General features: G+C 48.9%; 1 non-coding gene and 1 pseudogene across 1 annotated transcript; both read left to right on the forward strand.

Moving 5' to 3' along the window:
- The first annotated feature begins 13,646 nt into the window (after positions 1–13,646).
- Positions 13,647–16,952, forward strand: LOC123084260 (nucleosome assembly protein 1;1-like; annotated as a pseudogene).
- Positions 16,953–20,967: 4,015 nt separating this feature from the next.
- On the forward strand, positions 20,968–21,128 carry LOC123088693 (U1 spliceosomal RNA). Its single transcript, XR_006442009.1, has one exon. It is a non-coding gene; the product is annotated as a U1 spliceosomal RNA (small nuclear RNA).
- The last annotated feature ends 2,506 nt before the right edge of the window (positions 21,129–23,634 follow it).

Raw genomic sequence — 23,634 nt, forward strand, 5'->3', positions numbered from 1 at the left:
TGACTGGTGATCGAAGTCTTCTTATGGATTCAACCCTACGTCCGTCTGACAAAAGTCACATCACGTTCGCTGACACGGGTAAAAGCAAGGTATTGGGCCTAGGTAGAGTTGCAATCTCAAAGGATCAGCACATGGATAAAGTGATGCTTGTTGAATCCCTTGGATTCAACTTAATGGCTGTCTCGATGCTTTGTGATCTGAACATGATTGTGATATTTTGAAAATATCATTGCCTTGTGCTCATGGAATCTGACAAATCTCTAGTCTTCGAAGGGTATCGAAGAGACAATCTGAATGTGGTAGATTTCTCTGCAGTATCACAGCTTGTCGTATGTCTTCTAGCAAAAGCTTCAGAGCAGCTGGCTCTGGCATCGGAGGCTAGGACATGCAGATATGAGGAACTTGCACACTCTCGTGAAGAAGAAGCATATCATTGGCATCGAGGGCGTCAAGTTCAAGAAGGATCATCTGTGTGGTGCTTGTGAAGCCGGGAAGATGATAAGGGCCAAGCATCCCTCGAAGACAATCATGACTACATCATGCCCCTTCGAGCTGCTACACATGGACCTATTTGGCCCTACTCATTACTCTACCCTTACTACCACTACACATCTTTATGGCTTCGTTATTGTTGATGATTATTCAAGATACACATGGGTACACATAATTCTCTACAAGACTGAAGTGCAGGATGTCTTCAGACGATTCGCCAATCGTGCCATGACCAACTATGGCATCAAGATCAAGCACATCAGAAGTGATAACGACACATAACTCAAGAACACCGGCCTCGACACTTATCTTGATACATTGGGCATCACACATGACTTCTCTGCTCCATACACACCATAGAACGACATTGTGGAGCGCAAGAACAGAACCCTCATTGAGATGGCACGTACGATGCTTGATGAGTACAAGACTCCAAGAAAGTTCTGGCCTGAAGCTATTGATACTGCTTGCCACATCATCAATAGATTTTATCTTCATAAGTTCTTCAAGAAGACATCCTATGAACTTTTGACTGGTAAGAGCTATTTCAAAGTCTTTGGTGCTAGGTGCTGTATCAAGGATCTGCACCACACTTCAAAATTTGCACCGAAAGCACATGAAGGTTTTATGCTTGGTTATTGTTGGGGATATAACTGTTGGGTATGACCTGCCCAGGAGGGGCCGGGTTATACCAATGGCGGTTCATCAAGACAAAGCCCATGAAGATGTTGAAGATGGCGGTTCATAAAGCAGACTTGCTAAGGGCTCGAAGCCCAAAGGCGACTTAAGGCCCATAGGTGTAAACCGCCATGTATGTATAATTTGTATTGTAAGGCAAGTGTAGATAGTCACCGAGCCGGACACGTATGTATGAGCCGGCCGGGACTCCGTGAGCCGCCGGGCGTCAACCTGTGTATATAAAGGGATGACCCGACGGCGGGTTAGGGCAAGAAACAAGAGATCGAAAGCTAGGTCAAGCGTATTTGCTCCCTGGTAATCTAAACCTAAGCAATACCACCTCAAAATGGATTAGGCCTTTACCTTCACCGCAAGGGGCCGAACCAGTATAAACTCCTTGTGTCCTTTGTCCCGTTTAACCCCTTTAAGCTAACCTAGTTGTGATGGCTCCACGACTAAGTCCTCACACTAGGGCAACTCCCGTGACAATTCCATTACAGTTGGCGCCCACCATGGGGCCAGCGCACGGTGGTTTCGAGTTCTTGAAGGGCAGCTTCGAAGGGATTAAGGGATACGCTGTGGGCTGGATGGCCAAAAGTCGTCGCGGCAAGCTCTACATCGACGATGCAGGCTGGGCCCCCGAGGCCGGCTCAATTGAGTACGGGTACCGGGTCCCCTTCGGCGGAATCCAAGTCTTCATCGGCAAGATCGGCGAACCGGGCCCTGAGCCAGGCATCTCCAGCAACATCATTGAGATGGCTCAGCGTGCACGACCCACCCGAGTTTAGCCCGCCGTCAAACGCGCCTTCGTTGGATTCATCCATGGGGCGGAATTTGAGGATAGATCCATATCTGGTGGTGAGACGGTCATCTACTCTGATGGTGAGTCGTCCACCGGCAAAACTGAGTCGTTGTATCAACTGCAAGACAGCCAGCTTGGGAGCTATTCCGATGGCGACAGTATTTCGGACCCCTATGAGCCGCCTAATAGGGTCGCGATTTTCATGGCCGGTACACAGCTAGGGCAGAATTCTACGACTGCAGCAACAATGATCTCCGGGTCAGCAACGACAACGGTTGCTAGGGCAGGAGGCCCTGTGCGCCCCCCCGCTCAGGTGTTGTCCGACTTGTTGGATAACCTGACAACATTGTTAACAACGGAGGTTAACCCAGCAAATCAAGCTCAGCATAACGCGGAGGTTGTGAAGTTGCGTGACGAGATAACACAGGCCAAGGAGGAGCTGAACGCAGAGAACGCCAGGATGGCCATGGAGCAGGCTACTTTAGATGCTCAGGCGCAGCGGATTCAGTCAGAGTCTTTCCGGCTCACGATGGACCAAAACGCTTCAAATGAAATCATGAGGAGGAGGCATCAGACTCGTTTACCTTCAGTTTATGAGGCGAGAAACCTTTTCAACATGCCTGGAGCGGGGACCAGTGACCCACCGGAGATAAACCGGGTTGAAGTGCCTGGGGCTGGAGCGCTGGCTCAGCCGCGCATGACGGAGCCACCCCATTGGAATACTACTCCACCTCAGTATGTACCGACGCCGCCGGGTCATTATTCTAATCCTTTGGATAATATGATTGTTGCGGCGACGCGGCTGGCGGCTCTACCAGTTGAAGGTGAATCGCCAGCAGCAATGGAAATACGACGAGCCGGAGAACCGCTCCAGACGGCTGTGGCCCAATAGGCGGCTTATTCTTACAGCCGTGAGAGGATTCACTCAACCCCTCGCCCGAGTCGGAGTTATAGCAGACACATTGATTCGCCAGCAGTTTCAAGCAGTGACAGGCGCAGTAACTAGCCTCGTGGACATGACCCGGCGCGTGATGGTGCTCAGACTTTGGTGGATCAGGGCACATCATGTCGGGAGGCTGAGATGGTAGCTCAGCAAGCGGCTCATTGATAACCCACAAGTATAGGGGATCGCAACAGTTTTCGAGGGTAGAGTATTCAACCAAAATTTATTGATTCGACACAAGGGGAGCCAAAGAATATTCTCAAGTATTAGCAGTTGAGTTGTCAATTCAACCACACCTAAAATACTTAATATCTGCAATAAAGTATTTAGTAGCAAGGTGGTATGGAAGTAACGGTAACGGTGGCAAAAGTAACAGTAGCAGCTTTTGTAGTAATCGTAACAATGGTAACGGAAAAGTAACTAAGCAAAGATCAATATGTGAAAAGCTCGTTGGAAATGGATCAATGATGGATAATTATGTCGGATGTGATTCCTCATGCAACAATTATAACATAGGGTGACACAGAACTAGCTCCAGTTCATCAATGTAATGTAGGCATGTATTCCAAATATAGTCATACATGCTTATGGAAAAGAACTTGCATGACATCTTTTGTCCTACCCTCCCGTGGCAGCGGGGTTGAGGGAGTCCTGGACTAGGGGGTGTCCGGATAGCCGAACTATCATCATCGGTCAGACTCCAAGACTATGAAGATACAAGATTGAAGACTTCGTCCCGTGTCCGGATGGGACTTTCCTTGGCGTGGAAGGCAAGCTTGGCGATACGGATATGTAGATCGCCTACCATTGTAACCGACTCTGTGTAACCCTAGCCCTCTCCGGTGTCTATATAAACCGGATGGTTTTAGTCCATATGACGAACAACAATCATACCATACGCTAGCTTCTAGGGCTTAGCCTCCTTGATCTCGTGGTAGATCTACTCTTGTAATACCCACATCATCAATATCAATCAAGCAGGACGTAGGGTTTTACCTCCATCAAGAGGGCCCGAACCTGGGTAAAACATCGTGTCCCTTGTCTCCTGTTACCATCCGCCTAGACACATAGTTCAGGACCCCCTACCCGAGATCCGCCGGTTTTGACACCGACATTGGTGCTTTCATTGAGAGTTCCTCTATGTCGTCACCGATAGGCTCGATGGCTTCTTCGATCATCAACAACAACGCAGTCCAGGGTGAGACTTTTCTCCCCGGACAGATCTTCGTATTCGGCGGCTTTGCACTGCGGGCCAGTTCGCTTGGCCATCTGGAGCAAATCGAAAGCTACGCCCCTGGCCATCAGGTCAGATTTGGAAGTTTGAACTTCACGGCTGACATCCGCGGAGACTTGATCTTCGATGGATTCAAGCCACAGCCGAGCGCGCCGCACTATCACGATGAGCATGATTTAGCTCTGCAGCCAGACAGTGCCCTGGAGGCCGCACACGAGTCCGCTCCGACCCTTAATTCGGAGCCGGCCGCGCAGATCGAGGACGGGTGGCTAGACACCGCCTCGGGGGCTGCAACCTCTACGACGGTGGAGCCGAATACTGACCTTATCCCTTGTGAAGCTCGTGACTCCGAGGTGCTGGACTCCTCGCCGGACTCCGAACCTCCCGTGCCCCCTCCAATCGAATCCGATTGGGCGCCGATCATGGAGTTCACCGCTGCGGACATATTTCAACACTCACCTTTCGGCGACATCCTGAGTTCGCTAAAGTATCTCTCGTTATCAGGAGAGACCTGGCTGGACTGCGGTTAGGACGGTTGGGATGCGGGCGACGAAGAAATTCAAGACCCACCCACCACCCACTTAGTAGCCACTGTCGACGATCTAACCAACATGCTAGACTTCGACTCCGAAGACATCGACGGTATGGACGACGATGCCGGAGACGACCAAGAACCAGCGCCTAATGGGCACTGGAAAGCCACCTCAACTCACGACGTATACATGGTGGATACACCAAAAGGAAGCGATAACGAGGAACAACAGGACGCGGCGAAGGACAACTCCCCCAACAAACAACCAAAACAGCGACGCAAGCGCCGCCCGAAGTCCCGCCTCGATAACAACGGCACCCATACTGACCCAGCCTTAGAGCAGGGCGAAGCAGTGGACGACGAACATGCCACCAAGCAACCATCCGAATAGGATGAATTGGACAAGCAACCCATCCCCGGCGAAAACAACAGTCCAGACGATCTCACGCCGGACACATCACCGGAGCATAAGAACCTTCATAAAAGGCTCGTCACCACTGCAAGAAGTTTGAAGAAGCAAAAGCGGAAGCTCAAAACAGCGAAGGACACACTCAGAATGAGATGGAGCAAAGTACTCAATACCGCAGATAAATACGGCGATAGTCACCAAGCAAAGAGCTACCCGAAGCGCAAGCTGTTGCCTGAATTTGACGAGGATGTCGTAGAGCCCCCACAGTCAAAAAAGAAAGAGGCCGCCTGGCCGGATAGACGACCAGATGACAGGCTAAGAGCGGCAAGCGGCACCGCACACAAGTCGGCACACGATCCACATAAGGATCCTCACAAAAAGGATGGTCCGGTCAGGTCCATCTATGGGCCAAAAAAGAAGACTCCAGGGAGCAACACAACCCGCCGAGTGTTTGAAGACAACGTCACACCTAAATACAGGGGCGCCGCACACCCACTATGTTTCACCGATGAGGTACTAGATCATGAATTTCCAGCGGGATTCAAACCCGTAAACATAGAGGCATATGACGGAACAACAGACCCCGGAGTCTGGATTGAGGATTATATCCTACACATACATATGGCCAGAGGAGACGATCTCCATGCCATAAAATACCTACCCCTCAAGCTCAAAGGGCCAACTCGGCATTGGCTCAAAAGCCTCCCAGAAAATACCATTGGAAGTTGGGAAGAGCTCGAGGATGCGTTTCGAGCAAATTTTCAGGGGACTTATGTCCGCCCTCCGGATGCAGACGATTTAAGTCATATAACTCAACAGCCCGGAGAGTCAGCACGCAAATTCTGGAACAGGTTCCTCACCAAAAAGAACCAAATAGTCGACTGTCCGGACGCCGAAGCCTTAGCAGCCTTTAAGCATAACGTCTGAGACGAATGGCTCGCCAGACACCTCGTCCAGGAAAAACCAAGAACAATGGCCGCGCTAACAAGCCTCATGACCCGCTTTTGCACGGGGGAAAATAGCTGGCTGGCAAGATGCAGCACCAGCAACCCGAGTACATCCGAGGTCAGGGATGGAAATGGGAAATCACGACGCAGAAAAGATCAGCGTCGGAATAAGGAAAATGGCCCAAATAGCACGGCGGTCAACGCCGGGTTCAAAAGCTCTCGGCCGAATAATAAAACACTGCCTCTTAAGGATAACAGTGATGAGCTATCCAACCTAAACAAAATCTTGGATAGGATATGTCAAATCCATAGTACCCTCGGGAAGCCTGCAAACCATACCCACAGAGATTGTTGGGTCTTCAAGCAGTCCGGCCGACTTAACGCCGAACACAAGGGGCTCGACACACCAAGCGAAGACGATGACGAACCCCACAAGCAGCACGCCGGAAAACAGAAGACTTTCCCACTAGAAGTCAAAACAGTGAACTCACTTCATGTGATAACAAGGAAAAATAGTGCGGCACCTGCTAAAACACGCGCCGCACGGTCCACCCCAGCAGAATCCCGAAATTGGATGTTTAAACCAATTACTTTCGACCATCAGGATTACTCCAGAAGTATTCGAAACGCAGGAGGGACTGCTTTGGTATTGGATCCCATAATCGACGGACTACAGTTCACACAAGTCCTAATGGATGGCGACAGCGATATAAACCTGCTATACCAGGACACCATCCGCAGAATGGGGATAGACCCTACCAAAATTTGCCGTAGCAGCACTTCCTTCAAAGGAGTGACGCCAGGCCTTTACGCCAATTGTACAGGCTCTATACTACTAGAGGTCGTGTTCGGTTCATCCGACAACCTCCGTCGCGAAAAACTCATTTTACATATCGCCCCATTCAAAAGTAGCCATCAAGCACTACTGGGACGCGAAGCTTTCGCCCGCTTTAACGCAATACCGCATTACGCGTCTCTTACGCTTAAAATGCCCGGTCCACGCGGCATAATCTCATTAAAGGGTAACTCCGAGTGTTCCTCGACCATGGAAAACGTGAGACTGCCTTGACAGCCACACACTAATCCGACCTTGCTGGTCAAAGCCCCTAAAAACAGGTCATTCAGACCTCGGCACGGTTAGGCGAGTCCGGCATAAATAAACAAGGGGCTTCCCAGCCGCATACCTGTTTACAAGGGGCTGCACGTATAAACAATGAGAGCCAATAAAGCTCAACTTTATTCATCTTTCAAATCATACTTTATTTTAAATACATCTTTTGCACGATATTTTTTCCAAACTAAGTTCTTCTCTTTTACAGATGAAGCACGTGCTACACCCGTCCAGGATATAGCACAACGGAGACACAGGCGCAGACGTGCAGCAGGGACCCGTTGCAAGGATTCTTTTTAGATTAAGACCCTGCGTAAACCTTTCTTATTGTCTCTTGTTGATACACATCCCCCGGTTTCTTACCATAACCGATGAGGAGGCTGCCGTTTTGGCATCGGCCGCGTCAGAAGTTCTCGCCCGTACCTGGACACTAGGGGCTTAGGGCATTGTTCTGCCCGGTATCATAAAGACCGAATACCTTAGGGAGTGTTCGGTGTCTCGAGTTAGGCCTTATATGCATCAGCTCCGAATCATGTCTTTGGTCAAATGTTGGGTTTGCCCGGCTCCTGTGTTTTGCTGCCTTACGTTCCACTCCATCGGCTAACGCGGCACCAGGAGAACTACTGCGATTGTGCCCCGGTTCGGCCAGGCGAGCACCTCAGTAGAGAAAGCCGAAAACTGACTGTCATGATATAGCGAGAGACTGGTCAACCACTCGATCGACTACTGGAATGTTTAGAATTCCTCCGCTTTGACGAAGGACCGCTTCCCGGTCAGGCACATACGTGCCCCGAGTTCCGAAAGTGCGGTGCCTCTAGGGGCTATATAGTAGCCCCACCATCGAGCTCCTATGGCTAAGTGAAAGTGATAAAGCATTATAGTCTGGTTGCCTAGTTTGCTATGCTATCACCTCCTTCAAAGGACCAAGATGTTGGATTAAGTGTGAAAAAGTGCTTCTTTTTGCAAACACCCCTGCACCATGTGCGTGGGGGCTGAAGCCAAAGACTGCCATCTTTCAGGTTATACATACATATACGGCCGTAGAGGAGATAGTTAAATACTTGAATGCACAAGTATAAAAAGCCGTTACATTATAAACATGAATCATACATGTCATTTGAACATAACATCTTTCGAGCACTGCGACTCTATTAAACGAGCGCCCTGCAGGACTTCCTCAAAATAGTGCTCGGCGGGTAATCGGCTCTGGTCCGAACCCCGAGATGCAACATCGGTGGCATCCATCTCCGCCCAGTATGTCTTAACACGGACGAGAGCCATCCGTGCACCCTCTATGCATGCCGACCGCTTCATCGCGTCGATATGCGGCACCGCCCCAAGGAATTGTTGCAACAAGCCAAAATAACTCTCCGGCTTGGGCCTTTCCGGCCACAGATGAGCCACCACATCCGTCATGGCAAGTCCGGACAATCTATTCAGCTCAGCCCACTCAGCCAACCGATCAGTCAACGGAAGAGGACGCTTCGGACTATGGAATTGAGACCAGAAAAGCTCTTCCATTTCGTGATCCTTCTGGCTTCGGAAGTGCACGACTGCGTCTGCCGCACTCGCCGCCAAATCCAAATAAGGATCCTCCGCACCCCACAATTGTCCCAACTGAGCATACTTGGGATCCGTGAACTTCCTACGCAGCAGAAAGGGCTTTCTAGCCGCAATGTCTCCGGCCTGACACAGTTCCTCCTTCATAGCCCGCATCGCACAACAGGCATCCTTGGCTTCGGCGGCGGCCTTCTTCAGGTCCTCTTGCTCTGCTCGGCGTTCTCTTTCAAGAATCTCATAGCGGTCGGTAGCATATTTTATTTCACGGCCATTCCGGCCATCTCCTCCCTGCTTCGGCAGTGAGCAGCCTTTTCGGCTTTTAGCTCTTCCGCTGCCTTCGAGGCAGCCGCATCACTTTTCCTGGCTTGCTCCTTGGCTCGATCAAGCTATGCTCGAAGGTCTTCCACAGCAGCGGCATCATCTGCATTAAGCATACAAATTGTAAGGAACGGGCATCAGCTCCCTTACTAGGTGACCGCGGAGAAACCACCTACCTTGTGACTCGTCAAGTCGTTTATTGACCAGCGCGATGTCCGCATCCGCAACGTCGAGTTGCCGCTTCAGCTCGGCAACTCCATCAGTCCGGCTGGCCACCGAACGTTCCGCCACCTGCATAGGAAAGGCGACATTCTATAACTGAGAATATGATCCTCGGCACGATGTCGCTTTCGACAGCATACCAAGTCTCAGGGGCTACTATCTATACAGGGCGCACTCCATGTGCAAAACTGTCAAAAGGTATGTCATTTTTTGCGTACCTCAAACCCTGTCAGCAAACTTCCGACGGCCTCATGCAACCCGCTCTCGGCGGATGAGATCCTTTCAATCACCATACTCATTAATGTGCGGTGATCTTCTGAGATAGACACCATCTCGAGCAAATCCTGGAGCTCCACCGGCCGTACTCCAGTGGGTGCCGAACTCCCCGGCCCCGCCGGACTTGGGGAGACCCTCCGTGACGACACCTCAGGGTCGTCCGCCCCGCCCGACGGGGCGGCAGATGGAGGCGTTTCGCTCTCCATCATCTCCGGACGAAGGTCCCCCGATGATGAGCTCTGCTGAGAAGGGCTGAGATCCAAACTACAAGGTGAAAACTTCGGTTACCCTTAGAAATAAAGTAGGGATGTCCCCTATTACAAAACTCCCCCTTTTTTACTTACGGCTCGCTGGAGGGCTGATTCCTTTGGAGAGACTGTGCGGCCGGGGCTCTTACCGGCACAGGACCTTCTGGTGCAGATTTCTTTCCCCGCTTTGAGGCCTTGGCCTCCGGGTCTTCGGAAGCGGTCCTCTTCTCCCCCTGGAGGGAGGGATTCTCGATTCCCCCCTTACTGAAAGCCTCCTTGGCAGAGGTGGTAGTTTCCCTGTGCCCCCCTTCGCCCTCCTCCGAAGGTGCAACCTCCAACATTTTGATTAACACGGGATCCAGCATGGTCTCAGGGAGGGGGGCCGGACACCGTATCAGTTTTGCTTGCGCTATCCACTCCTGTCCAAGGGATAGCTGGTTAAAAGGCAAACCCGTGATAAATAAATGGACAATGTGTCCGGACACAGGGCTACTTACTTGAGTATCCGGGCGACTGCAGCTTAGGCCAATGTCCTCGGTCAAGTCCGGACGCATCTCTTGTGATCCGCAGAACAGTTTGTACATCTCCACGGGTGTCAAACCCATGAAGTGTTGGAGAGCTCGTGGTCCCTCTGGATTGAATTCCCACAGGCGGAGGGGGCGACGTTTGCAGGGCAGAAGGCGCCGAATCAGCATAACCTGTGCCACTACAACCAGATTGATCTCCGTTTCTTGGAGGTCTCGAATCCGGCCCTGCAATAGGGGTACGTCTTTGGACGGCCCCCAGTCAAGCTCTTTGTTGACCCATGACGTCAGCCGTTATGGAGGACCCGGGCGAAAGGCGGGCGGCGGCCTCTGCCTGCTGCCCCTGGGAGCGGTGATATAGAACCACTCCTGTTGCCACAAGCCGAGCTCCTCCTGAAAAGAGCCCTTGGGCCATGGAGCATCGGCCCTCTTGCTTATAACCGCCCTGCCGCACTTTGCCTGACGCCCCTCAATCATCTTCGGCTCCACGTTGAAGGTTTTGAGCCACAAGCCGAAGTGAGGGGTAGTGCGGAGGAAGGCTTCGCAGAAGACAATGAATGATGAGATGTGGAGGATGGACTCCGGAGCCAAGTCATGGAATTCCAGCCCATAGTAAAACATGAGCCCCCTCACGAAGGGATCCATAGGGAAGCCTAAACCCCGACGGAGGTGAGACACGAACACGACACTCTCGCCGGGCTCGAGAGTAGGAATAACTTGCCCTTGGGCAGGCAACCTATGCGAAATCTCGTAGGTTAAGTACCTGGCGTCTCTCAGCTTTAGCACGTCCTCTTCCGTGACGGAGGAGGGCATCCACCGGCCTCATAGATCGGAACCGGACATTATCGAAGGTCGAAAGTACCTGAATCTGGAGCCCTGGGTGTTGGAATTCGGGGCGAGGGGCGGATTCGATTGAGGATTGAAGAAAAAGAACGGGCCTTGGTCTCATTATAAAGAAGGAGAATACCAAGAGCCGTCCCCGTGACCGTTTGGAACCCGCCTTCGATGGAGGGGGCGTGGCAACGGGCGCGGTTGGGTTACCCATGTCCGTATTGATGGGAATCCCGGAATAAGGGGAACATGATCTCTGCTTCGACAAGACGTGCCAAGGAAACCGCTTCGCTAAACGTGCTGAGGTGGTACAATAAAAACAATTCGAGTAAAGGCTTGGTTGTGGTGTGATGTCACGCCACAAATACGTCAGCAGATTGAACTTGTGTAAATATTATTCTCTCTACGGTGGTATGTGGAATTTATTTTGCAGAGCCGGACACTATCCTGGTGTTCACAATCTTCTATAAATTATTCGGAGGAGGAACCCGCCTTGCAATGCCGAAGACAATATGCGCGCCGGACTCGTCGTCATTGAAGCCTGGTTCAAGGGCTACTGAGGGAGTCCTGGACTAGGGGGTGTCCGGATAGCCGAACTATCATCATCGGCCGGACTCCAATACTATGAAGATACAAGATTGAAGACTTCGTCCCGTGTCCGGATGGGACTTTCCTTGGCGTGGAAGGCAAGCTTGGCGATACGGATATGTAGATCGCCTACCATTGTAACCGACTCTGTGTAACCCTAGCCCTCTTCGATGTCTATATAAACCGGATGGTTTTAGTCCATAGGACGAACAACAATCATACCAATAGGCTAGCTTCTAGGGTTTAGCCTCCTTGATCTCGTGGTAGATCTACTCTTGTAATACCCACATCATCAATATCAATCAAGCATGACGTAGGGTTTTACCTCCATCAAGAGGGCCCGAACCTGGGTAAAACACCGTGTCCCTTGTCTCCTGTTACCATCCGCCTAGACGCACAGTTCGGGACCCCCTACCCGAGATCCGCCGGTTTTGACACCAACATGGGTCCTATTGGAAACTAAGGGATATTAAGGCCTCCTTTTAATAGAGTACCGGACCAAAGCATTAACACTTAGTGAATACATGAACTCCTCAAACTACTGTCATCACCGAGAGTGGTCCCGATTATTGTCACTTCGGGGTTGCCAGATCATAACACATAGTAGGTGACTATTGACTTGCAAGATAGGATCAAGAACTCACATATATTCATGAAAACATAATAGGTTCAGATCTGAAATCATGGCACTCGGGCCCTAGTGACAAGCATTAAGCATAGCAAAGTCATAGCAACATCAATCTTAGAACATAATGGATACTAGGGATCAAACCCTAACAAAACTAACTCGATTACATGGTAAATCTCATCCAACCCATCACCGTCCAGCAAGCCTGTGATGGGATTACTCACGCACGGCGATGAGCATCATGAAATTGGTGATGGAGGATGGTTGATGATGATGATGGCGACGGATTCCCCTCTCCGGAGCCTCGAACGGACTCCAGATCAGCCCTCCCGAGGAAGATTAGGGCTTGGCGGCGGCTCCGTATCGTAAAATGCGATGAATCCTTCTCTCTGATTGTTATCTCCCCAAACGTGAATATATGGAGTTGGAATTGAGGTCAGTGGAGCTCCAGGGGGCCCACGAGGCAGGGGGCGCGCCCAGGGGGTAGGGCACGCCCCCACCCTCATGGCCAGGGTGTGGGCCCCCTTCGGTTGATTCTTTCGCCAGTATTTTTTATTAATTCCAAAAAGTGGCTCCGTGAAGTTTCAGGTCATTCCGAGAACTTTTATTTCTGCACAAAAATAACACCATGGCAATTCTGCTGAAAACAACGTCAGTCCGGGTTAGTTCCATTCAAATGATGCAAGTTAGAGTCCAAAACAAGGGCAAAAGTGTTTGGAAAAGTAGATATGTTGGAGGCGTATCACTCATCAGCATTCTCCGGTTTATCCGACCACTTCGGTGGAGACGGGCGTGATCTCTAGAACCTTGGGTGTGCCATGTTTAGTGCCGGTTCTGCGTAATGAGTGTTTGCCCAAGGATTTCAAGGGTCCTCGTAAGGTGCCTAACTGTACAGCTAACTTACCCCCTGAAGCATGGGTTGAGAGTTATGAGATGGCCATGGAACTGCTGGATGTTAGCGATGTTGTGTGTGCTAAATATTTCACTATCATGTTGGATGGGACGACTCGTGCTTGGTTGAAAGGGTTGCCTGCCAACTCCATTGGATCATGGGCCGATTTAAAAGCCCGGTTTATCCAGAATTTTAAAGATACGTGCAAGCAGCCTATGTCAATTGTGGATTTGGACGCCTGTGTCCAAGAGGAGGGCAAGTCAACAACCCATTGGGTGCGCCGGGTCTCAACTATCCTGCACTCATCGGATCGTATCAATGCCGGCTCAGCAGTCTTGATGTTAGATAAGAATTGTCGTTTTATGCCCCTTAAGCAGAAGCTAGGGCGGCTCAAGCGCCACTGCAGTGGACATGGGGGAACTGATGGCGGTTCTGGTTAAGTATGCTGACTCTGATAGTACCAAGGACCCCGAGTCTGATGATGAAAAGCCAGGAAAGGGAAAGAAGAGTAGAAACACCAAAGGACATCAGCATAACCCGGCGAGTCAAGGAGGCAACAGTAAGCGCAAGGCTGATAATAGTTTGGATTTTGTGGCTAACACCAATACGCAGAATAATGGACAACGTCGTAAAGGAAAGCCACCTCCTCGGGTTGGGGGGCCAACTTTCAATCTTGAGCAGCTGTTGAATCAGCCCTGCCCAAAGCATGGTACACGGGAAAGGCCATCCACTCACCTCTGGAAGGATTGCTTCATTATGAAGGAGTATAAAAATTCTGATCTTTTCCAGAACAATCATGGGCCAGGCGGCGGCTCAGGTTCCGGCTCTCATGGTCCGGGTTACGGTGGTGGCGGTTCTAATTCCGGTTTCCAGGGCCAAGGCAATCAAGGCAATCAAGGTGGTTTTAATCAACAGTCTGGTCAGGGGAATCAGCAGCAACAATCTGGCTATCAAAGTAATTCGAAGCAGCTGAATAGTGGGCAGTACCACGTCTTCACCACGAGTTTATGCAAGCGGGATCAGAAGCTCCATAAAAGGGTGTGAACACCGTTGAGCCAGCGGTTCCCCATTACTTGTGATGGTCTGAGCAGCCCATTGTGTGGAGTCGTGAGGATCACCCGCCCCGGAATGACAATCCGGGTCACTTGGCGCTAGTGGTGGCGCCTTAGGTCAGAGGGCACAAGTTTACTAAGGTACTCATGGATGCAGGATCAAATGATTCAAACTATGTCAACATTTTTTGGTGCTAGCATGTATGACGACATTGGTTGGACCAACTATAAACAAGCTACATCATTTGTATTGTTCCCATTTCCTAGCGTTTTTGTGTGTGCAGTCAACCTTATTGCTTCCAGTTTGTCTTGTATCATATCAATTATCCATGGTGAATCTTTGAAAAGTTCCATTTCTATGCATATTTGTTGGATCAGAGTAGATCAATGTCTCGAGTAAATTGCCTATTTTATTGTATGATATTTGGTTGCCCCGGAGAACTAACATTTATCCCTGTAATACTTTAGAGCCAACATGATGAGATTGAGGCGAAGTTTTTTGAAGAATGGGCTGCCCTTGAAGCCAAGTACCAGAAGTTGTATGAACCATTGTATGCTAAGGTACTTTTAATCCATGTTAATAACATTTTAGGAGAATATATGAAAACATATAACTTCTGTCCATTTCCTTATGTGCAAATTGTTCCATTGTTTTGCGTTGTTTCAGAGGTATGACATTCTAAATGGAGTTGTGGAGGTTGATGGTGTTGCTAAAGAACCTACCAGTGAAAATGCTGCTGTTATGACCGGCCGGGCCTATAGCCGTAGGAGGCCCACCGGGCAGGCTTAGGCCGCAAGTTATCTTAGTTTTATTTTCAGATCATGGTTATATATACAAGTTGTAAGACTATTTTCAGAATTAAGCAATAAGACTATTCTATTGCCCGGCTCCCGGAGGAGCCGGAACCCTAAAACCCTAGCCGCCTCCTGCTTGCGCCGCCGCCGCCCAACCGCAAGGACGGCGCCTCGCCGCCGGCCGCTGCGCTCCAGCCCTCACCCACCTCCCTCCTTCCCCTACAGCCTACACCCTAGGCAGGGCAAAACCCTAGTTCCTATCAGCTGCCGAGGGGGGAGATTCAGATGGTATGAAATCAAAGTTTGCACTTCCTCTTAGAGATCACCATTCTGATGTGCTGTTAACCTCTTTTTCAGCTAAAGGAGTCCCAGATTTTTGGCTCACTGCTTTGAAAACAAATGACGTGTTGACCGAGGAGGCAATTCATAGTGTGCTGTATTTTTAGGTGTTCTTTTAGCTCCCTTAATGCATTTCTGACTGTATACTTGCTTAATTCTAGATCCAAGAGCGTGATGAGCCTGTTTTGAAATATCTAAAGGATATCAAGTGGTCTAGAATTGATGACCCCAAGGGTTTCAAGCTTGAGTTTTTCTTTGATACAAACCCTTTCTTCAAGAACTCTGTACTAACAAAATCCCATCATATGGTTGATGAGGATGACCCAATTTTGGAGAAAGCAATCGGGTTGGTATTTCTTTACCTATTAGTTGTTGTTTTCATGTATAGGGTTCTCATGTTTCATTATAAATGATAACTGCGTGTGCATCCATTATTAGCCTCACACATCATGTGTACTCCAGGACTGAAATTGAGTGGTATCCTGGGAAAAATGTGACACAGAAGATTCTAAAGAAGAAACCCAAGAAAGGTTCAAAGAACACCAAGCCTATTACTAAAACTGAAGAGTGCGAGAGCTTTTTCAACTTTTTCTGCCCCCCACAAGTACCTGATGATGATGACATTGATGAAGAAGCCGTATGTTCCAGATTTATTGTTTGATTCACAGAGAGCACACTATGCTTTGTTCACAATTCATACTAAACTTTTTTTGTTTCAATCTGTGATGTAGGCTGATGAGCTTCAGGGTCAAATGGAGCATGATTATGACATTGGGTAAGTTCTGTTCAACTTCTGCTGCATTTTTTTGTAATGGGAACTGGAGATCATCGCCCAACATCTAATTCCATTTCTGCACAGTGAGCTGTATATTATGGTCTTAGCATAGTGCCCCTCTTGCTGATTTTGTGCTGCTGTTGGAATTTGACTTGTAGGTCTACGATAAGGGATAAGATCATCCCTCATGCTGTTTCTTGGTTTACTGTGAGGCTGTGCAAGCTGAGGATTTTGATGATATGGAAGATGGTGACGAGGATGATGACGATGAGGATGATGATGAGGATGATGAAGATGATGAGGATGAGGACGAGGATGAAGATGAGGATGAAGACGAGGAAGAGCTAAGCAAGCCAACGAAGAAGGTAATCTTATCTTGTAGCCATAGAAGTACCTGTTTCTGCTCTCTGCAACATTACTGTGTTCAGCTGGCCTTGCTAACATATTTCTTTTGTATTTGACTGAGCAGGTGGCGGGCAAACCGAAGGTACAAACTCTACACTAATAATCTCGAACACTTGCCTGGTTCCAGTTTAGAAATGATATCATCTCACAATGCATGGTACATCGTCCACCAGGGACCTGCAAAGGGTGGCGCACAAGGGAACGCCGAGCAACCAACGGAGTGCAAGAAGCAGTAGAACTTTGTGGATGCAGTTGTTGCAGTATTTTTTCCATTGAACTGCCCAGGGGGAATGAGCTTTTATGCTGGTTGTGTTGTGCACGGGTGAGACGTTTGGTGTGGATATTACCGTAGGCATGGTTTTGTATCTGGTGGCGACGTGATTGTGCTGGTGTGGATGGATTGTTTGGGAGTTTGGGACGGGTCATGTTAGCGTATTATTATGGTCTCTAGCTATATGCAGTCGAAGGACACCCTAAGATTGTGTAATTATATTTGAACTCGTAATAGAGCTTTTTAGTATTGTATTTATGCCATTATCTCATGTTTATCGTGATGCTAAGTTGACGATCTACATGGCTGGGGTGTCTACAGTATGCAGAATGTTCTTTGAAATCTGAATGTTTAAAGATTGCATTTTAGACGACTCTGTCGGAGGCAGGGGCGGCCCCAGGGGTCTTCTTGGGTATTCGGTTGAATACCCAAGATTTTGACAAACCATTGAAATTTTATATAAAACAAGCGATTTTTTTGCAAAACAGTGATGATTTGGGCAAAATGAATACCCTCTTCCAAAATGAATACCCATCCTCTAGAACCTGGCGCCGCCAGACTCGGAGGGAAGCACTTTGATCGTGTCAGTTTCTACTTCAGTGTCTAAGGAGTATTTGCTGGTGATGATTCATGTTTCCCCTGTACTGCATATGTTAACATACACGTTTCACGTTGAAGTTCTTTTTCTTTTTGCGAGGGATTTCACGTTGAAGTTGATGCAGAGCACTTCCATCACTCATCTGGCCTTGCAAATATAAAAAGCAGTGGCCAGTTTCACTCTTGTTAGCATGAACGCGATAGAAAATTAAATTGTGTGAACTGCCACTTAACGGTGAAGCGTAACGTTTCTTAGGTAAGTGCGTTTTGTTACATCAACACTACTGGTGTACTCCCAGCACCAGATTTGCATTGCAGGCGTAAAGTAATTCAGCTATTTCGCGAGCTGCGCCGTTTGCTTCTCGTCCGCAGGTTAAGTAGTAAGAGTGTCTCCAGCTGCGTCCCCAACAGGACACCCGGGGCGCTTTTTTTCTAGGCCGAACCCAATGCGTTGGGGGGCGCTCGGGAGCTCCGGCGGAAGGGAAAAACACGCCTGAGTCACACTGTCAGGCGAAGAGTCAAGGCAATCGTCCAGATTCGCCCACCATCCCCGCACGCTCGCCAGCCACCATGCCGATCCCGGCGTCGTCCGCCGCCCAGCACCGTTAGATAGGCCATTCCCCGTCAGAAAAGAGATAGGGTTTCCCCGCGACAACCTCTCCACCACCTTTCGGGCGAGTTTTCCGATGCTCCGGCCATGCAGGGTGGTATACCGGCGGCTGCGCATCCGCCATGCCCGCCAGGCGTTCGGCGGTTTGCCTGCTCGGCGATGGACTCGGACGACGATGAGACGCTCGCGGCGTTGCTGGAGGAGGAAGCCGATGCCGACGCGCAGGAGGAGGAGCATCTTATGGTCCTCGCCGCCCTCGCCGGCCTGCTCGCGAGCAATGAGAAGCCGCGGCGAGGTGGCTCGGCGCCGGGACGGCTGAAAGCAAAGAACCGGCATCGTCTGGAAGGCTATTGCATGCTTCACTCCGACTACTTCGCCGACGCTCCATTGCACGGCGACAAAGTTTTTTGGCGCCGTTATCGGATGAGCCATAAACTTTTCCTCAGGATTGTGAATTTCATCCGGGAGTTCGACAACTACTTCAAGTGCAAGAAGGATTGCACCGGCACACTTGGATTCACCTAAATTCAGAAGTGCACGACAACTATGAGGATGCTTGCATACGGAGCTTTCGGTGACTCACTCAACGACTATGGGTGCATGGCCAAGTCCATGACCATTGTGTGTTTCTACAAATTCTGCAGAGCAGTGGTGGCAGTGTTTGGACCGCAATATTTGCGATCACCCAATGCTGAAGACATTGCTCGAATCCTAGCACATAATGCAGCAAGAGGATTTCCTGGGATACTTGGAAGCACCGAAGCATGAATTGAAAATGGAAGAACTGTCCATGTGCTTGGCAGAGGATGTACAAAGGCGCCAAAGGCGGTTGCAGTGTGGTACTTGAGGCAGTGGCCACACAGGACCTCCGGGTTTGGCACTCCTTCTTCGGTATGCCAGAAACTCACAATGACATCAACATGCTACAGTGCTCCCCTGTCTTTGCCAAGCTTGTTGAAGGTCATTCTCCTCTGGTGAACTTCGAGGTCAATGGGCGGCACTACAACAAGGGGTACTACCTAGCTGATGGCATCTATCCGAGATGGTCTACATTTATGAAGACTATCTCAAACCCTGTGCCAGGAAGCAAGAAGTCCCACTTTGCGAAGGTTCAGGAGGCTTGCAGGAAGGATGTCGAGCGGGCATTTGGTGTGCTCCAATCTTGATTTGCTGTTGTCCGGTACCCTGCTCAGACCTGGTCGAAAGATCAAATGTGGGAGGTCATGACTTGCTGTGTCATCTTGCACAACATGATCATTGAGAGCGAGCAGGAAGAGACAATGTTTGACACTGAACCATATTACATGCAGTGTCCTCTTGTACAAGTTGATCACCAGCTACCGGCAACCTGGATTGCCTTTCTCAATATGCGTCAGGAGATCCGAGACCCACAGGTGCATCAACAACTGCAACAGGATCTGGTGGAGCACATATGGAGGCTCAAGGGCAACGCCTAGCTCGATGTGTGATGAAATATGAGTTTTTATTTGTTGAATTATATAATTTGTATTGAATTATTTGTGTTGAACTTTTTGATTTCTATTGATTTTCGGTGATGAACTATGTGATAAAAATAATTACTTGTGTTGAATTTGCGCCGAACCACGTCGAATATGAGCCGATTTGCGTCGATATTGGGCCGATTTTTCACCGAAACTAGACCAAAAAGCGGGCGCTTTGCGAAAAAATGGGCTGATATCGGCGCCTGGGGGAACCCAATCGCCCCCGCGCCAGTTTTTTGCCGGCTCGCCCCCAGTCAGCGATTTTCAAGCCTCCTGGGGGGCCAATGGCTGGAGATGCTCTAAGTAGCACTTTGTATCAAACCGCCCATCTTGATAGCCCCCCTACTGCGCGGCCAGATTGGGCGCCTCCAGTTGTGCGCTGAAGGAGTCTGCAGCATGCCAACATGGGCTCCCCCGTGTGATCTCGGCCATCGATCGATAAATGCGTGTGCGCGCCAACGGGTTTGTGGGACGCGAAGCAAAAGGCTCTCTTGCTGCTATATCGGTCTATATATAAATCTGTCGCCAGCTGAAGCTATGGATGGATGTCACGAACACCTGCTTAAGTTACTATGGCCGTGGGTGTTTAATCAACCTCTTCCACCCGGCCCAGTGGATCCTGTCCTCGTTGCCCTGCTAACTCCGCCAAAATCTTCCAGTTTAAGAGGTTACATGCCAGATTAACACACAAGACAGTGCATAAATCGAACCCATGAGTTTGAGCAGCAGCTGTATACTCCCTCCGTTCCGAATTACTTGTCTTGGATTTATCTAGATACGGATGTATCTAGACTCATTTTAGTGCTAGATACCTCTGTATCTAGACAAATCCAAGACAAGTAATTCAGAACGGAGGGAGTACTTGTCTTGGATTTGTCTAGATACGGATGTATCTAGACTCATTTTAGTGCTAGATACCTCTGTATCTAGACAAATTCAAGACAAGTAATTCAGAACGGAGGGAGTACGTACGAGATAACAACGCGAGGAGAAGCGCAGCAATACGAGCACAAAGATTTTTTTTCCAGGGAATAGAACAATAAGCCCGCAAAAAAAAAGGGAATAGAACAATAAAATTTTCGAGCCAAACTTGATGATGATGACGAGGGAGCGAACAACACTAGCAATTTTTTTGGAGCGAATCGAGCAACACTAGCAGCAAGCCGCCCGCTGGTTCTCAAGGCCCAAGTCTGTGCATCGCTCGTCCTTCCCGCAGGCCCAGATAGAGCGAACGCGGGCCCACCGAAACCAGCGACCTGCACCGCGCTCCCGCTCCGCTCGCACGCGGCTGCCGCGCTTCGGTGGTTTTAGTCCCACCTCGCCTAGCCAAAGGGAATCAGGTGGGAGAACCGACTATAAAAGCAGAGGCAGGTGCAACGTTGTTCCATACTTACCTGGACGGGGTCGACGGGCGATCAACAAGGCCCGTGGCCTAAGCCAATGGCCCACATTGCACTTGGTGGGCGCGTTGACTTATCATCTTCCCAAGTGGAAGAGTGAACGTCGTAATTTGTGGTAGAGGGGGTACGCGTTCGCGCGGCCCCTACCAATTCTTTCAAATTAAACTTTAGTCCTTGGCCTTTGCATTGCAGCGAGCTCAAGCTCTTGTGGATTTATTCTGTTTTTGTCCCTGCAAATTGGTTGAAATCAAATTTTGGTCCCTGGCCTTTCAATTGCAGCGAGCTCAAGCACTTGTGGATTTATTTTGTTTTTGTCCCTGCAAATTCGTTGAAATCAAAATTTGGTCCTTGGCCTATTACCTACCTACTGCAAGAATTCTGGTTTCATTCTGTTCTTGTCCCTGCTGTTCCTCATAATACAAAGAGCAAGCCCTTTCGGCTGAAATTAAGCGTTTGGTTCTTCTATCATTCTATTATAGGACATTTCTTCTTTGTTCATTCCTGTCCTTGGTTTATCGGTTGCACATACACATGTCTTGATGATCAAGTTCATAGGAAAATATAGATATACTGAATAACACAAGAAATTGAGATTTTATAATGCAGTGCTAGGCTCAGCATGCTAAAGCTAGTGTTCGCCTCCTCTCGCGCATGCCCATGGCGACTAGTGTCTTCCTCTACCCGCAACCGGCACCACCACTGCTATCGCCTCACGTATCTCCATGTTGCACTGAGTTACCACTGTCTTACTTTGCTGCTTTTGTCGACTCGACCCTCTCAACGGTATTAAACGCCTTCCCCGTGTCACCACGGGCTATCGAATTGCTCCACACGATGTCTACCACCATTGCTGACCACTGGCTCCGTGTACGGACAACTACCCTATTCCTTATAAAGTTTTTTTCCTATACATCTAGTTATCGACAAATACCTGTTTGTTTACCGGCCAAATTAATTTGAACAAATTGCTTCATTCTTTGTACTGAGCCCATGGGTTCAAACCCTCTACATGCCAACTTAGTTTTTCTTTCTAGTCGTGAAGGGCCCATAGGGAAGAGGGGTCGATAGCTATAAAAAAAGTATAGATCGAGAGAAATGGCACTCGCCGTCCCAAATGTAGCAAATCCAGGTGGCTTTTATTACGTAGCAAAATTAGAAAAAAATAAGACCAACCCAAGGGCTAACCCTGGTTGGCATTTTTTTATAGGAGAAACTCCGCGAGCACCGCATGTCAAAGCCGGGGCTTGAACTTGGGTGGGCTGGCAGCTATCCCAGCTGCAAAATCAAGGTCATTGGTTTTTCTTTTTTGTTGAGATGGAGTCGGATAATGTGTAGGAGCAAACACAAGCACATGGCAGGAAGGAGTTGTCGATGGACGCCATAGATGGCGCCGCCATGGAGACGAGCTACTCGCTGGTAGACACCATCCTCCCGTAAGCAATATTACCCTCCCTATCAGTCAGCGACATTTTGGGGATAATGCATTTTAGCTCAATTTCACCTTTTGGGTCGCGTGAACAACCAATTTAGGGTAGAGTTGAAGTTGTTACTTGTACTTTAGTGCATTATGGAGATGTGACTTTCATCTTTCATGACATCCACAATGTCGAGGAGGATAACCAGGCAAAATTAGGGTTGTGGTATTAGGCACCGTATGTTGAATTGTAAGGACAATGACACACAATTTAACAAGTCTTCTCTTATGCTTGCACAACTATCACTATATCAGGTATGATAATTCTCTCCCTGCAAAAAAAGTTAACATTGTTTTTCCATGTTAATATGTGATCCTTGTGTGAATAAAACAATAATAAAGAATGCATTCTATAATTGGAGTTAGGTTAGACTGGGAACGACATTTGTTTACTTCCATGACTATGTTCTGGCGTGAACTCATTCTTTTTAGAATTTCAAAATAAAATATGGTTCCTTAAACAATGTACATGTATGTGTCCCTTTTTTTGGTGGGGGTACATGTTTTTGTCCTTTAAATGCGTGACAAGTTTTACAAATATAATATTATACTCTGCCCCGAGCAAAAACAAGAAAAATCAGTAGCACCAGATTTGGGTTCTTTTTTTTTTTGCCGGGACCAAATTTGGCTTTTTACACATGTCACATAACATTCTTTTATCTTTTATCTTTTTCTTTCTAGTTTGATTGAGTCACTTAGGTGTGCAACAACTAGAGCACATCTAGATGTGCTTTAACAAAACTGAATATAAATTTCCATGATAATTTACATCCGAGGTAAGACATGGACGCGTACATTTTTCTAAAAAAAGATTTTTTTTGATATTGACATGTTTTTTTACAGGATAAAAAGAGTTGAAAGGCATATGTTTATTTTGGCAAAGTTATTTTTTGAAATTATTTTTTAGACAAAGTTGGAAGAGATTTTGTTTTTGAGGTACGAATTTAACGCAACAAAATGCAAACCCTGACTGCTAGTTTACGCCTTTACGGCCCAGCAAGGAGAAAGGGGCCGGGCTTAGGGTCGCGGCCGGCGGTCCAACTAATCGTGCCAATCGTGTGCTACGGCGGAGTCGGCTACTCGGCGGCGCAGACGAGAGCCAGCGAGCGAGGGATCGAGCGATGGCGGCGGCGGCGCTGCGGGGGATCGGCGCGAAGCTGTCGGCGAACCCGGAGAAGG

This window comes from Triticum aestivum, chromosome 4A (genome assembly GCF_018294505.1).
Source record: "Triticum aestivum cultivar Chinese Spring chromosome 4A, IWGSC CS RefSeq v2.1, whole genome shotgun sequence".
In the NCBI taxonomy this organism is placed as follows: domain Eukaryota; kingdom Viridiplantae; phylum Streptophyta; class Magnoliopsida; order Poales; family Poaceae; genus Triticum; species Triticum aestivum.